The sequence below is a fragment of the Cryptomeria japonica genome, chromosome 7 (genome assembly GCF_030272615.1).
Source record: "Cryptomeria japonica chromosome 7, Sugi_1.0, whole genome shotgun sequence".
NCBI lineage: Eukaryota > Viridiplantae > Streptophyta > Pinopsida > Cupressales > Cupressaceae > Cryptomeria > Cryptomeria japonica.
Genome location: NC_081411.1, coordinates 363,498,871 through 363,514,857, shown reverse-complemented (window position 1 = coordinate 363,514,857; position 15,987 = coordinate 363,498,871). Strand labels below are relative to the sequence as shown.

The window sequence follows — 15,987 nt, the reverse complement described above, 5'->3', positions numbered from 1 at the left end:
AATCAAAATCATCTAGTGACATCAAGATCAGATCAGATGATAAATGTTATTAAGTTACAGGCAGTAACATCCTCGTTCTTGTTGGTATGCATGGGGATGTGTTTAATAAGTATGCTTAATATATGAAGTCTAATAATGTTCTTATGTAGAATTAATAACAATATTAATATGGACTACAATACGTATGGCAATCATACTTATAGTCGAAATCATAATATATAAGAAATTAGTATACTTATAGTCTAAATCATGTTATTACTGTCAAAATTTAAGAAGATGGGAATGAAATGTTCCAAAGAGGGGCAATCTAAATCCAAGCAATAGGTTAAGTCCCAAGATAGGGTGGGGATCATCGACCCATAAGCCTTGAGGGTATAGACCCAAGAGAGGTAAGGGCTTGGATCTGTAAACTTTGAGGGAACCTGTTTTAGTTGGTCTCTAAGCGCTTTGGTAACATACATAAACCCTTCTCCCTTAAAACTGAAGTAGTAGCAAGGTCTCATAACTATATGAAGAACTATGAATAATGAAATTAATTATCTAATGAAAAAAATAAATAAGAACTTGTCAATAACTAATTGAAGAATAACAATCAATTTTAGTATATTGAAATAGATCAAGCATGGACATTATAGAATAAAGCATATGTACACATGCACACACACGTAGATATGGCTATGCATAGTCACTTTATAACACAATAATGGAAGTTTGTGTTGACAAAGGATACACGTCAGGACGTGACCGTTGTAGGGAACTAGGCATCACGCGCATGAGACATATTACATATTTTTCTACGCATAGTATCAACACAAGTGCACAAAGTTGATAGACTCTTTTCGAGGAGTGTTGTCCATGGAAGATAAACCATAGGCACCAAAACCGTACACAAAAGTGTCGATGTAAGGAACTAACCAATTTGGACTACACTTTCTGCGTTGGTTGGGTGGCACATTGACATTTCTCTGGTTCTCATAGAGGACCAGGTCACCTATTTGGAATGTTTTGGGAAGCACACTTTGGTTATATTGATGAGATTGAGATTTTTGATAAGCCTGGAGATGTTGAAGGGCCTTCAAATGACACTCATCTAACAACTCCAGCTGATTCAGACGAAGAGTGTGATAGTAATCATCATCGATAACCTCTTTTAATGAGATACGTAAAGAGGGGATTTGCAATTCGAGAGGCATGATGGCGTCAACACCATACACGAGGTTATAGGGTGTCATTCCTATAGCCGTACGAACACTCGTGTGATAGGCCCATAATGCATAAATCAGTTGCGAATGCCAATCCTTACCATGATTAGTGAGAGTCTTGCATAAGATCTGCTTGATGGTTTTGTGAGATGCTTCTTCTTGATTGTTGGACTGTGGATATTAAGGAGTGGAAAAGCAATGCTGAATGTGGAACTTCTCGAGGAACTGCTTGACCTCCTTGTTCTTAAATGGCGCACTGTTATCAGAAATGAGGGTAGCGGGTATATCGAATCCAAAAATGATGTTATCCATGATAAAACCACAAATCATGTTAGCGGTAATTGAACACAGTACATGCATATATATACCACTCATGTACATGCATATATATACCAAAGGGTAAAATTATAGAATAGTGTGTCGGCCAAGCCCAACACGTTATCAATAAGCTCATGTCGGCCTCCACAACACTTCTACATAATTCATTTACATACTTCCAATTACTAATACATATACGAAGATTACCAGAAAAAGGGCAAGGGTCATCCAGAACCAAGAGAACAGACCTATCATCACAAGATTAAGCTTAATATCTCCACAATGTAGACTCCACACGTACCAGGGAAACCGCAATTACAAAAATCGAAGAGATACTTCTGATAGCCATAAAAAACAAAAACTCTGGGATACATAATTGATATTGGGATCAACAAGAATTCCAAACACCGGGATACTAGGGTCAATGAGAACTCAATGGGACTTCAAAAGGTCATCATCCAAAGCTGCCCATGTTGAATAATAACTTCTAACCAAAAACCATAACACCTGAACTGCACATACATACTGACCGCAACACCTGAACTGCACGTACATACTAACCACATACAATCCTTGCATAACTACATCCATATAACATCCATGACGTTCAGATTGATTTCCGGGCCTGCATACACTGTTCGGTATGAAACTGAATGATTGGTTTGACATCAATGACAACATTATTCACACAAGTCTAACAATCTCCCCCTTTGTCATTGATGGCAAAACATATTCATACTCCCACTTACTCATGCAATTCCTCAAAACTACATTCCTTGAACTCATATTCCTTTCTCCCCCATTTGACATCAAGGATAAAGGATGCCTCTGATGAAAAAGGAAAGAACATATGTATACAATGTGAATCTTACACAAGGAAACTTCCAGCTACTTTTCTTTGAAAATATAAGCTTGTTTTTTTCCTTCCGTTCCAGAAGAACTTTCCAAGAATGTATAGCCAATTTGATACTTATTGAAAGGCTTCTGCACTCAACCAACAAATCAATCAAATTTAAAAAGTTATCCCGAGCAGTTGGATTCTGCTCATACTCTACTGTGTTATCAAGCAAAACTGAAAAGTGTTCTAGCTTAGCTTCAACAATTTCCTTAACTTTCTAAAACATGCTCACAAAGTCTTCTTTTTGCCTTTGCAATAGAAGAAGCTCAGTCTAAAGAGTATTAACTCTTTTCCTTTGCTCACCATCCTTCTCATTAAAAAAATTAAAGATTTAACTAGACTTGTCAGTTCGGTTTCAATAGCATCAATTTTACCTTTGTGCTTTAAAGCTGCTGTAGGCCAAGACATACAATATCTATAGATTTTGCTAGCACAACCGATACAATCTACTAATTCCTCTATGCATATTGACATGTTCTTTTGAGCAATAGTACATTCATTCAACAAACTTTACATAACCAAGCCTTTTTCTCCAATTGACTGCTTAGACATTCTTTCTTTCAGGATCTTAGTCAAGGGTTCCAGAACTAGATTACTGATATCTTTTGGACTAATGTTGTTCTAGATCAAATGCTTCATCAAAATACTCTCAATTTTGTTTGACACGACCAAGGTCAGCCATTTCACACCAATATTCTGAATTTCATCTACATTGACAACCAACTTTAACATATTAGATTCATCATCCGAATCTCCAACTTCTTGCTCATTCACTTTCAAAACTCCTCTAGTTACAGGGGATTATGGATCCTCAATTATCACAACATTTTCTACCTTGCTTCTCTTTGGTTTTGAATAACCAACAGGAATAGACTGCCGCCTTTTCTTCTTTGTGGAAGATGAATCTCCAAAATCGGAAGAGAAAGAAATAGAAACTGAGCCAACTCTCCACATATCCACAAATGATTTAAAATAATTATTGCAAGTTTCCTCTCTATTATCCAAATTGTTCAGATATCTAAATAATTGTCTTGTAGTCGGCACACCAGATTGCCAAATGATATTATATTTTGCTGGAAGGGATTCTAAATAGTAAATGACTAAACTCACAAGCAATAACCCATACTGGAAAGCATAATTTTTCTCTTTTGTCATCGTGATATTTTCTAACAACAACTCTTTTAGTAGTTCACACAAGCCAAATGATCTGTTCTCCATCACAAGCATATATGACATATACACTGCAATTGCCAAGGTGACTCATTCCCTATTTCTAAAATAGACTTTGTAAGAGATGTTGTAGGCAACATACCTCACTTCAGGGTTGATGATTGTATTGATGATTAGAGCTTGCTGATCACCCTTTACGCTAGTTAGGGCTTCCACTTCCTTGTTCAAAATCGATTTCTTTGCTGGAACTTCTCCATTGTTGCCCATGGCGGTGTCCATAGAAATAATTTCCTTTGCAATTGGATAGGGTTTATCCAACACGATGCAATTATCTCACATAGGACTAAGAGTTCTTCTAATTACCTCTGCATTGTCGAAACAAGGGAATTCAGTCCACGGGTTCACACCTTTTCCTTCTAATTCTTTGACCCTCTGCAATTCATCATTCTTCAAACCCGCTTCAACAATTTTGATCTTCTCTAGGAAAAACTCATCGAGGAACACTTTGTCCATAATGAAATTCTTCGCTGCTAGATTCTCTGATAATCATTTTTCCTTCCATGATTACTCCTACTGCTCACTATACTGCCACTCTACTATTCACAATGATCTCAAGCAAATGTAACTAATATGAAAGGAATGAACTCAAGAATTGATACTTATCTTACTAAAGATGCTTCGTTAGGGTTTTGCCACCAAGAACTATCATTTTGATGATGTCATCATGATTCCTCTGATTGTTGGATACTACTCAAGCACTGTCATGCCCGAATTAGTGACATGATCCATTCAAACGAGGAGGCTAGAAGATTTTTCTTTCAAATCAAAACTCCCCCTGTCCCGAAGCTCTAAACTTAATTTTCGAAGGAAGAGGTACCTGCATCGGATTCCGGTACTTTAGACTCACTTCCTTTGTTCTCATTCTTGTTTCTCTAGACCAAGTTTTCATTCTTCTTTGATTCATCATTCTTCATTGAACTCTTTTCAACATATTTTTCCTTATTTCATTTCTTTCATTGGTTAGCATAATGTCCGGGCTGATTGCACTCAAAACAACTAGCAATTTTCTTCTCAAATCTTATCTGATGAGATCTATACCTGCATTGACTGGCCTTGTGTCCATAGTTATTGCAATTGTAATAGTGTCCTTGAAAGTTATAACTCTTCTTGTTTGCAACAACCAGGTTATAATTTTGATTCACAACATGATTCTTACAAAGACTTTCTTTATGTCCAAACATCTTGCAATGAAAACAATGATTTTGCATTTGGATTTTTGATTCCGAGATTTCTTCTCATTTTTTGACTTCTTCTCTGTATCAGCTTTGACTTATTTTCTTCTTTAACATTCTGATCCGAGCACACACCGGTTTGGAAACCAAGTCCCGTTTTGTTTGACTTAACTTGAGCTACATGCAGATCAAATCTTCTAGGAGCTTGCTATTGTCAAGGATCTTGTTTTCTACCTTTAGATTCTTCACTTCTTGTTCCATCTTTTCACATTCTTCATATTTCAAATTTAATGTCTCTTTCAAGAACTGCTCTCTCCTATCCATTTCCCTCTATCTTCTACATTAGGTCTTTGATGGTCTCATTCGCTTGATTCAACTGATTATTAACCTCCTTATGTCTCAGCTTGAATTTCCCATTTTTCTCTCTCATATTTTGTACACATTCATTTGCTATCTTCACATTCTCCTTTAGTTCTTCATTCTCTGATTGAATGCTTTCCAAATCTTCAAGGGTTGTCTTCAATTCTTCATCCATCTGAAATTCTTTATCCAAGTATACAGGTGGCATGACTCAATCGACATGGATCTCCTTCAAGCAGTTAAGCTTTCCAAGCAAGGGACCAGAGCTCTAATACCAATTGTTGATAAGGTTTAAAGCACCAAAATACTGAGAGGGTGGGGGTGAATCAATATTTCCACTTATTTAAAACAATAAACTTTTTACCAATTGAAGCCCTAAAAAATATCAAACAAATTTGATTGAAGTAAAACAGTTAATGCAGAATAAACAAGAACACAACCACAACATAAACACCAAAATTTGTACGTGGAAAACCCAAATGAGAAAAACCACAGAAATTGACTCTGAGGAAAGTATAACTAGTTATAGTTGTGTTTACAAATAGGTGGCTCACTGCCGGGTGGCTTACTGCCAAATTTCAAAAATGGCTCATTGCCAGATTGCTCACTGCAAAAACAAATAAAAAAACGGCAAACTACTGGAATGCTCATTGCAACTGATAAGGTTGAACTGAGAATGTTTGCATCTCTAAATGCATGAGATCAGTTCCAAGTTTAAGCTCAAATTACAAATCTCAGATTTTACAAAGGATCTAGTTAGAGATCTCTGCACCACTATTCTGCAGTAGGTCTGGTAAAGGACTACTGCACTACCGATTACCTTCGATGTCTACAACTCTCGCATACACTACTTCTTTTGTTGCCAACTATCTTCCACACGTCACACACTCTCTCTATTGATCGATGTCCTCTATATTCACCACTCATGTACATGTATATATATATTGGAGGGTAAATTTATAGAATACTGTGTTGGCCAAGACCAACATGTTATCAATAAGCTCATGTCGGCCTCCGCAATACTTTTACATAATTCCTTTACATACTTTCAGTTACTAATGCATATACCGAGACTACCAGAAAAAGGGCAAGGGTCATCCGGACCCAAAAGAACGAACCTATTGTCACAAGATTAAGCTTAATATCTCCACAATTTAAACTCCACATCCACCAAGGAAACCGCAATCACAAAACTCAAAGAGATACTTCTGATAGCCATAAAAAGCACAAACTCTTGGATATATAACTGATACTGGGATCAACAAGAATTCCTAACACCAGGATATTGGGGTCAATGAGAATTCAATGGGACCTCAAAAGGTCATCATCCAAAGCTGTCCATGTTGCATAATAACTTCTAACCAAAAATTGCAACACCTGAACTGCACATACATATTGATTGCATACAATCCTTGCATAACTATATCCATATAACATCCATGACATGCAGACTGATATCCGGGCCTACATACACTATCCGGTATGGAACTGGATGACTGGTTTGACATCAATGACAATATTATTCACACAAGTCTAACAAAAACAATCTCCCCCTTGATAATTGATGGCAAGCCATCATCAAGAACAACAATATCGACAACTCTTATACCAGCTAGTTATATTATCTTGTTCATCCATCTGTAAGTATTCATATTTAGTTTTGGCATCCTGCAACTTGGCTTGTTTGATTGTATCATCTCCTTCATAAGTATTTTTAAATTTGTTACAAACATCATGAACATATTCCAAAGATACTTTTGTTAATTCAGTCTTAGAAAGAACACCAAAGATAGAAAACCTTGCCTTTTCATTGTCTTCAAATTCCTAGATCTCATTCAGAGTGTTCACCTGATTCTACGGTTTAGTGTACTTTTGTGTAACAGACTTCCAAACTTCGTAGCCAAGAGAAATAGGTAACCTTGCATCTTCACCTTCCAAAAAGCATAGTTGGATCCATCAAACATAGAGATTGTCAGTTTGTGCACCATCAGGATCTCCTTAAGTGGTTAATCTCTTCTCCAAGGAACCAAAGATCTGATACCAATTGTTGAATGTTCTTACGCACGAGACAACTAAGAGGGGGGTGAATCAATTGTACAAACAGATCTAAAAGCTTTTCCCCAAATCAGATTATTAGTAACTTAACATTATTACTTAATCCACAGAAAGATATGAGCATGAAAAAACATGCAAAATAAAACACATCATACACAAGGAAACACCAAATTTTACATAGAAATCCGTATTAAGGGAAAACCCATGGAGAATGCTATTCTCAATATATGAACACCTGTTAGGGTGATACCAGTTAAGGTGATTTTTACAAAGAAAGACCTACTGCCCAAAAGAAAGAAAGAAAGACTCACTACTAGAGGGATCACTGCTCAAATGAAGAAGAATGAAAGACAAAGAATCCACCACTGATGTACCTCTACAATTGTAAGATTTGTATATATCTTCGGCTCACTGCTTCTGGTAGCTAACACATGAAAGTCCACACTGCTCAACACTTTTCACCAACTCAAACAACACTCATCAAACGACCAGGGAGATAGATCCTCTTTCACACACTTTCATCACATTTCACTTCCTTTCTATGTACACACACATACATCTCTATCATCCTTATCAAAGTATCCTTTATTTATATCATCCTCATATATGCACAATCTCCCAAGGTTGGCTAAGCATCTTAATTGAACACAATTCAAACTAGGTCAACACTAAACATTCCTGTGGTGGAAAAGAATGTAAAGTGGACCACAACACATCTTAACTAAGACCAATATAAACTTCAAACATGTTATGCAAGGATCCATAATCATTAGAGCAATAATGTGAAGTGTAAACACCCATGGTTGGCCAAACCTAGAGTAAACACCATTGAACTTTAAAACCATGCTTTTGAATCCCAAAAATACGTGCCAACTGAATAGATTAAAGCCTAGGACATTATCAACTTATCTTCAAAACCACAACACCAAAAACCATAAGGCAGAGAAATGCTAAGTATGCATTTCACACAAAAGCACAACCAAACACTATCACATATTGGTGAACACAACTGCCTTAGCATTGCAATCTGGAGCACCAAATCCTGAGTATAGAATCTCAAAACATTGCTTAACAACATATCCAAACCTGAATATAGATTTTTTATTTTTTTTTATTTTTGAAATGTCTACCGCTCAAAAGTCTCGCCCGACTGCCTTTGGCCATTGCTCCCTTGGTTGTTTGGAGGCCTCTGCCCTCTCTAATGGCGATGGTCCTCCTGCAGATGATGCTCTCGTGGATCGTGATGCTCTTGATGTGACACGGCTGGACGTCCCTGCTGTGGATGGTGGTTTTGCTTCGGGGGTTTCCAGAGTGGCTTGCTCCACTTTCGGGGCTTCTAGGGGTTCTTATGCAGATCGCCTGGCTTCTGGAGGGGGTAAGGGACATGCTTATGGTAACTCTAAGCATTTTCCCGTTTGTCAGTCTATTGCTATTAATCCAGAAGAAGAGACAATTAATGTGATTGATCAAATTGCCTCTGATCTTTCTTCTCTTGCGGTTATATGTCGGTTTAAAGGTTTTTGGCTCAGTCTTTCGGGACTCCATGAATGGGTCTCTAAGCACTAGGAACCCCTCATTTCGGATTCGGTTCAGATTTTCCCTTTGGCCAAAGGTTTTTTTATTGCTAAGTTTGAAAAACTGGTGGATAGAAACATTATTCCTATGTGAACATTATTTTACTTGGGAGAATAGCTTCCCGTTGATGATTAAACCTTGGCTTGAGGATTTCAACCCCTCATCTGAATCCTTTTGTAAAATACCGATTTGGGTTAGACTCCCCAACCTCCCACTTCATTTTTGGGTGCACCAGCTCCTTGAGGAAGTGGGCGAGGCTTTGGGAGATTTTTTTATGGTGGATGTGGAGTCCTCTGATATCCTTCATTCTACCTATGCACATATTTTGGTAGATATTGATGCTTCTAAGGGGCTACCAGCAGAGATCAAACTTTCGACCCCCAAGGGTTTCTGGATTCAATCTTTGGATTGTGAAGGGATTCCCTTCAGATGTAGAAGATGCTTCAAGACTGGGCATGTCGTGGCTAAATGTGATTTAGAGAGAGTTAAAGTGAAGAAACCCTCTTCATGGTGGAAAGGTGCCTCTTCTTAACATTATATAGTATTCAAGAGCTCTTCTCAAACAGTTGGGCAAAATCTTCCCATTAATGGCTCTAAAGTGCCTGTGGTAGATTCTGTTGGATTTTCCCCGAAGGTCATTGTTGATAGTGTTGTCCCTTCAATTGATGTCTCAAATCGTGTTCCTGCTTTGATTCCTTGTAAGCCAACTGGTGGTTCTGATTTGTTTGCTGGAACTGCCCCTGCTGTTGGATGTGATAAGATTCTTGTGGGTACGTCTGTTGGTGCTGCCCCTTTACTTGCTTTTGTTGGAGCTGTCTCATTGTCTGTCTTGTCTTCCAGTGATGTGCTTGGCCTTGCCTTTGCTGGTCTTGTTGGCTTTTTGAGGTCTGCTGGTATCTCCTTGGATGTTGGGTTCCCTGGGTTGAATTCACTGGTCTGGCAAGCTGAGGCTGCTAAGGCTGAAGAAGGTTGGATTTCGGTTAAAAAAAAACATTCTAAAAGGTCTTCGCCTTCTTTTGATATGACCCTTAGACCCCAAAAGAAGGGATCCAAAGGGAAATCCTAATGTTGGCTGGTTGCTCCTGGTTGGGGGTATCTGTTGTTCGAACTGCCTGTAGACTTTCCATGCATATGTTCTTATTTGTCAGGCTACTTTTCTTTCTGGAGGGGTCTGTTTGCTTAGATTCCCTTTTCTTGGCTTTGATTCGTCTCGTTTTTGTTTCGCTTTGTTTTGTGGATAATCAGGTGAATGTTTTTAGTTATGGGTTTCAGGTCCTCCCTATTAAACCTTCTTTGTATAGGGTTTCGGGTCCCTTAAAAACTTGTTTTTAACTTAATCAAAAACAACATATCCAAACCACATGAATAGATGTACAATGTAGAAGATATGTGGAGAAAGTATCTTAGCACAACTGCATAGGAAACTGAATATCAATTATACCAACTAGTCACTGATGACAACCAAAGCATGTTGGCATCAATGACAACACAAGAATAACTCATTCTAACCAAACTTGCAACATGTTGCTCTTATTATTTTTTATGGTCAAGTATATTCTTTCTTCTCTAGAGTTTGTTAGTACTTATGTCTCAGAGGCTAGTATTGAGGTTCCTACTCTTCAAAGGCCTATATTTGAGTCACCACACTCTTGTCAAAGGAAGTGTATGTTTTGCTCTCTAGAGGAAATTTTAGTGTTGTGAACTATCTTTACAAGATCATTGATACTCAACTCACATGAACTATTAGATGGGAACGTTGAGGCAGCCTCATCCTTAGCCCTTGCTGCAAGCAAGATGCCTACCATTTCCTTAGCCATGGTATCGAGCTATGAGCTCAACTTCCTTCCCTCTATAACCAAGATTGGGAGGAGAACAACAATTTAGTGGAGGTGATTGACTAGGGTGCTACCCTTCATGACTTTAGATTAGGGTTTGCATGTTGGTTTTTGTTCCCTCATACTTTCTTATATATGTTTGCACTCTCTCTTAATGGACCCAAGATATCATTGTAAGTACATGGATATAGGATAAATTTAATTGTCAAGTCTTCCTCTATTTCTCTCATCATTCTTCTCTTTGTTGTACTTTGTTTTTGACATACGGGGGATGATGTAAAGTGTCATGGCATTTAGGCCCCTTTTATGTTGACCCAAATTTTTATTCTATCTTCATGTTCTCCTTCATGATCTAAAAAATTTGGGGATATGATGACAATTCATACAGTCATTGTTAGACACAATGCACCACTAAGAGGGGGGTGAATCAGTGGTTCTTAATCTTGTACCCTTTAACTAACTTATTTGTGTATACTGGTTATGTGATCTAACACAATGGAGACATATCGGTTAGTGAGGAGACCAACTCAAAACAATCACACACAAAGAGACATCTCATAACACTAGGATGTACGAGAAAAACTCAAGATGGGAAAAACCTCGATGAGCAATGCTGCTGGAGTCTACTGCTCCAATCCAACCTCACAATGAAAATTGTTACAATGTTTAGGGCACCAACCCAAAGAGCACCAACCCTTGATTTAGGGCACCAACCCAAGGAGCACCAACCCCTAACTTTAGGGCACCAACCCAAGGAGCTACAACCCCTGATTTTAGGGCATGAACCTAAGGAGCTACCACCCCTGCACCAAGTTACAACTCAGTGTTCACCATGAGAACATCAAATACACAAGTAGTAATCTAGCTAGAAGTGAATCTTGTAACAACTCAATATAATCTCCCCTGCCGGTAAGGTATCTCCTCAACTTTACTAGTTCTCTGCTCACTCTGACTGAATCTTCACCAACTCAGTCACTATCTTGCTGGATCTTCTCTTCTTACTCACTGCTCTCTCGTCTCACTGCTGCTGCTTACCGGTTCACCTTCCTCTCTGCCGATTCTCACTTCCTTCAGCTCTTTGCTGCTCTCCACCGATACTATCCTTAGCCGGTTATATGCTTGGCTACTTTGCAACTTCTTTCACCTTTGCTTTGCTGGTATGGACACTACTGGTTTTGCTCTTCTACCGATTGAACACTTCAACCTGGTTCTCCCTCAATCTTACTTTCTTCTCAGGTACTCGTTGAGCACTTGGCTGTTTTGCTCTCACATGCAGAAGTAACACTTAGTCACTTTGCAACAACACGATCTTCTTCCATTCAGTTGCTTGATCTATCTCTTAGGTGCACATATTTATAACCCAGACTTCCTGCCAAAAACCAATTCAAACTTGGCGCCTTAGGATTTTCTCCACTGATCACAAGGCACATCGAATCCAATCAAATTTGATCGGATCACAACTTAGAGTTGTCTATTTGTACATATTTTCCATTTAAGTGCCTTCCAGAACACACCTTCCTACTTCAACAACCCGCAATCAATCTGTCGGCATACTTCATGGTCAATCGTCATTAATGGCATGATGAGTTGCTTCAACTACTCTGATTTGCTTGATCAGTCTATCCTTGATCCTCTCTTGTCTATTTAATCTCGATCCGCGCACTTCTGCAACTTCACCTTGAGCTTCGCAGTCACCATTAATGTCGGAGCAATCACAACTACCTCACCGGCCTCACTTCACCGACATGTGCATGTTTCATCCACCTCTTCATCTTTTACATGGCATCACAGTTGGTATTCATCTCATCACACTACTCTGTCGGTTTAGCTTGGTCGCCGACCACCCAAATAACTGGTTTCATCTACCGGTAAACAAACCCTACTGGCATATGACACCTTGCCATTTGTCCTTATCATGACCTTTCCCGATCTGTCGGTGTAACCCTCAAACCGGTCTTCAGACATGTCAATCCAACTCATGCACATTCTCATCAGGTAGGAGTCTTCTGCACTTGCACCTTGTCCATATTACCGGTGGGCTTTCATACCGGTTACCACTCTTGATGACATCATGTCATCAACATTCAACGAGCTCCATCTTTATTAGGTGAGAACCTTATCTTCCTTTCTCTTTTTTGATGTTTCGCTAGTTGACATAACATGTCAACTATCACCAATGCAGATTCCGGTAAATGTGTCTGCCGGAGGGCAACATGCTTTCCTTCTTGTCGATGAGACACATTGATGACACCAAGTCATCACACTCCAATTGTTTTGCATCAACCTTTCTTTAGTATTCCGGTATCCCATGTATATTCCTGCAGACTCTCCATCATTCTTCTTCATCATCCCAATTCTACTCTTATATGGTTTGTCAAGATGACAAACACACCATCTCAACTCCTCATTCTTCTTTCACTGTCCTGGTAGTACATCTTGCCTATCTGGTGTGCATTTCTGATCTCATACTTTAGAGGCTTCCTCATCTTCCACTTGTACAACTGGTCTTTGCATTCAATCACCTGCCTATCTTAGAGAATCATTCTACCGATACAAGTATGACATAATTGAGGGGAGTATGCATCATCCACATGACATATGTCATCCTACACACAGAGGGGACATACTTTGTCAACCTATCACCAAGCCTGTGATAGCTTCTTCATCTGGTGGGAGTCTTGCTAGTTATGCTTACACTAGCAATTTGGTGGCTTGCTCATACTTCTACTTCTCCTCTGGTGTACCAAACATTATTCTGCCACTTCAGCATGACCAATGCTCATCATGTAATCTCTTCACCTCGGTTGTATGCAACATCATATCAACAACCCTTTTCCAGAGTGGTCACATTACTGCCCATCAATCATACCGGTACATTCCGGTTCTTCCTTCTGCACGAACATGGTCACCTGGTTGTCACCAATGACAACACATCAACTCTTCTCCCAAACTGATCCATCTTCTATACCGGGTGACATCAAACTCTAATGCCAACAACCTCTTGTTCACTAGCTGACATCAATGTTAGTGATACCCATAACATTCTATACCGGTTGACATCAATGACAACACAATGCCAACAATCATATATAGATACTTACATGTCATGAATCTTACTAACCCTGAATACTAAAATTCCCATGCTCTCTTTTTAAGTGCATTTTTGTTTATATTGTGTGTTTTAAGTGCTTTGTGACAAGGTAGCATTCCATGAATACATCTTATTATGTGTTTAGTGATGCAACATCTCTTCTCCTTAGAATGACTCGAGTTCCTGTGCTTAAAACAAATCATTCTAGGTGGGGCTGCCATAACTAATATTACATCCTTATCTCTTATTTCTATTATATTTTGGAAATATGCCTGAATATGGTTGCTTGATCATTATTTATCGTGGGGGCACCCTACTATATACCTTGTCTGTATGCATTTCAATGTCTCTTTTCTATGTTTATCTTGCAAAGTTGTTTGTAGAGGTCATAGGTCAATTTTGTACAATCTCTCTAGCATTAAACAACTTGCTATCTAGACTTATTAGTGTTTGTCTTATGTCTAAACAAATTTTGATGTCTATTTTTAATTTTAATTTAATATGTTTAAATATGAAGTTAATATGGTTATGGTGATCCTACAACTTAACGATTTTATGCAATATTGATTCAAATTTTTTCCTTAAGGGCAACTCTACATTGATAGAAGACTTTGCCTGACCTTCACATCTCAAGTCAAATACTCTTGACTCTTTTCCTCTCTATTAAAGTAACTCGCAGTTTCCAAAATACATATTATTGGTAAAGTGGGGACAAAATGTAATGTCATAAATTAAATCTTATGTAATTTCACATCATGTATGCCTTTCCTTTAGTTACAACTTATTACAATATGCTCGTTCACCTTAATCCTATTCCAAAACATCCCCTTTTTCCAAATATGTCCATATTCCCAACCACTAGTCTATTTTTTTGTTTGGACAAATGTACCACATGTAGACATCCATGCAATATGAGCATCTCATTAAAATCCTTTGTTGTACTATCCATTGAAATTTTACAATTGTTGCATTTTGACAATGTAACACCTCTACCTACCTGCACCATCGTTAGGAACTATGTGACCTTGCTATTTTTAAACTAAAACCTTGACCCTTTGCCTTCAATTGAATAAGATTTGAACTTCATTCTTGCATTCTAAACTTGATTCTCTCACATTAGTGTACTCAAAAATTCATTCTTGACATAATCTTACATTCTTAGCACTCTCATTTTAACAACACTCTCCACTTTTCTCTAAACACTATTTTTTGTGGCTTTGGAGACCACTAATATTTCTTCACTGGATCTGCAGGTTGCTTGGCTTCTTTTTCTTGAAAAGTGGTAATCTCTGAAGCTTATTTGAGCATGATATCTTACTTTGATTTCAATAGCATATTAGTTATTGTTTATTTTATGTCTAATATCTATATCTTTGTCTTGGTTGTTTGTGGAGGTGGAAACACCAAAGTGCGAGTTTAACTATTGTAAGCACCTATACAACCACACCAAGACATCTCTTTGGTCTTTTGTGTGTAGGTGCTAAAGAAGAAGCTATCTAGAGGAGGTCTTTGAGTTCATTCAGTGTCTTTGGTGATCGCTTACCTCTTTCTTTGTCATTTAAATAGTTTCACTTCATTTCAAAGCATTCCAATATGTCATTGAAATTCATTAAATATATCGTTTGGTTGTAATTTATCATTTTCCACTCTTGAGAAGTTGTACGTAAATCATTATGTTGTTTCCTGCAGCAATCCTTGTTCTCTTTTTGTATGGGACATCAATGTGTTGTACTGTTGTTTGTGCCCCGCACAAATATCCTAGATAGAGACTCAATTGGATTGTTGAGAGATGTCTATGGTCTATAATTCTTGTTCCCGAGGTCTCAATAATTTTATAAAACCTTAAACACACTGAAAACACATATATTGTTAATAATTGGATAAACTTGAAGGTAGTAGTTACCTTTGGACTTATCTAAGTGGTGTGTATAAATTTGAGCTTTCAAAGGACTAATTATCTTTCTTGGTATTTTACTTTTCCCTCTCTATAACATTAAAATAATCCCAACTGAAAGGGATACACTAAAAAAAAATGGTGATCTATAATGGCCCAGAAAGGAGTATTCATTACAGTGCCATGCTATAATATATCATGGGTTCTATTGATATCCACTGTCACTTATGAATAGACTCGTGAGAAATTCATCTCCTGTAATATAAAAGTGATTATTGCCTATAATATAAATGATTACTGTCTGTATGTTGAACCAGATTAGATAAATCCACCCTTCTTTACATGATTCATTAGTAT

At 37.9% G+C, this 15,987-nt stretch overlaps 1 long non-coding RNA gene across 2 annotated transcripts in view; it reads left to right on the top strand.

Annotated features, from left to right (window-relative positions):
- LOC131040023 (uncharacterized) overlaps positions 1 to 15,650 on the top strand; it is a 126,853-nt gene extending 111,203 nt beyond the window's left edge. Inside the window, exons 3-5 of one of the 2 annotated variants that reach the window (XR_009358584.1) lie at positions 14,990 to 15,018; positions 15,131 to 15,267; positions 15,426 to 15,650. This is a non-coding gene — a long non-coding RNA (uncharacterized LOC131040023). Of the gene's footprint in view, positions 1 to 14,989; positions 15,019 to 15,130 lie in introns of both variants that reach the window. The other variant, XR_009104755.2, reaches the window with a different exon arrangement.
- The last annotated feature ends 337 nt before the right edge of the window (positions 15,651 to 15,987 follow it).